The sequence below is a fragment of the Ursus maritimus genome, unplaced genomic scaffold (genome assembly GCF_017311325.1).
Source record: "Ursus maritimus isolate PB19 unplaced genomic scaffold, ASM1731132v1 scaffold_3, whole genome shotgun sequence".
In the NCBI taxonomy this organism is placed as follows: domain Eukaryota; kingdom Metazoa; phylum Chordata; class Mammalia; order Carnivora; family Ursidae; genus Ursus; species Ursus maritimus.
The window spans coordinates 22761538-22763256 of record NW_024425563.1 but is presented as its reverse complement, the minus strand read 5'-3'; positions in this window follow the sequence as shown (position 1 = coordinate 22763256).

Sequence of the window (1719 nt, the reverse complement as noted above, 5' to 3'; positions counted from 1 at the left end):
AGGTCCCTGCCCTGGTGGAGAAGACATGCTTTATGATGATATATTACTATCTCCTGAGGGCAAGGCTGTCTCCTCGGTAAAATGCAAGTTCTCAAGTTCTGCAAGGATATCATTATTATGGTGCTATGAACATCCTAGGATTTCAGAAAGACTTACTAAATTGAATTAAATCCTCTCTCTGTGTTTCTGAGGGTGGTAGCTGAAGAGCAAAAGTGAATTTGCTCTTAAATGGCCAAACCCAACAAAACCCATCTACTTCAGCAGTGCTGAAGGGGTAAGGGTAGGGGTGAGAAAGGAAAAACCATCCTAGCGTGTTGCAACATGGAAAAGTTGCTCAACGGAAGTCCACTCTCCTGGAGGGACCCCCGGCTGTAAACTGTTGCAGGTATAAACTGTTGCAGGTGAAATCAAGGGCGGTGACTCAAAGTCCCACAAGTAAAGGTGTGAGGAAAGGCCAAATGAGTAGACTAGGGAAAGAGAGCAGCAGAAACGTTTTCAGCCAGCATATGAGCAGTGAGGGCCATAAAGAATGGAATGGCTTCCTTTGAACATAACCAAAGACATGCCAGGGTCAGTCTTTGGAAACCACGGTTCATACTTCACACATCTGTAGCAATAAAGGCTGTTATTGGTACGTTTGGTTTCCAGACACCTGCTCTCACAGGTAACAGCAGTCAGGCAGCTGCCCCGAGTGACTCTGAGTTCATCTCTTACACAGGTTCTGAGTTGGAAGGACTGAGACAAGCGAGTCCCCCAAACCCTGGTTCTCCTCCAGAGGGCCCCGGGACAAGTTGAAAGATCTAACCAAAAACAGAAAAAACCGGCGGGTTGGGGAACCGGGCAAGGATGTAGGCTCCTGGGGACTTCAGGCATCCCCCCGTCTCTCCCATCGTAAACCAGAAGAGTCTATTCCCTGCAGACGAACAAGTCGAACGATCCTCAGGCCGATCAAGGTGCCCGCTGAGTCTGGTTGCAGCTCCCGGCCACGATTTCCTCCCATCTCTTGCCCCAGGGCGGCGAACGGGGTCACCAGAGCCCCCTGGCCCGGGCCCCTCTGGGCACCCGGGACAGTGAAGCTCGCGCTCCTCCTCTCTCGCATCCCCTCCCCTCCTCTTCCCTCCCTCTGCCAGTCCCTCCCCAAGCCGTGGCGGAGGTGGGGCCGGGCTTGGCTCGGCGAGGCCCGTGCATTCCAGAGAGCCGAGCGAGCTAAAGCAACAAAGGAGCCGGGGAGTCGGTGGGAGAAGTCGGGGGGCTGCGGCGCGCTCGGGCGAAGGTGGCGGCTGGGCCGCGGGCTGGCGCAGAGGAGAAGCCGGGGAGCTAGTCCCCCACCGCCGGCCCGCGCCTGGCCTCCATCGCAGGGCCGGGAGGTAGTTTTAATGGTGGAAGAAGGAATGGAGCTGGAGATTGGGGGCCCAGGGGGCTCCCGGGGCTGAAGACAATTTGGATTGCCCGGAGAAAGAGTAGAGAGTGGTGCATCCCGGCCGGGGCCTCAGCCGCCCAACATGGGCCCCGGGGTCCAAAGTTTGCGAAGTTGGGCGCCGAGGGCCCGCGGCGCGCGGAGCGTCCGAGGGGGCCCGGCACCGGACTTGCGGGGCGCACAGGTCGCCTGAGCCACATCCGCGGCCCCAAGGGTTGCGTGTGTGGCCGGGGGCTCCGGGAGCGGGCGGGGGCGCCGGGGCTTCTGCTGAGTTGGCGGGTTTGGCCATGGCCGCTGCCCGC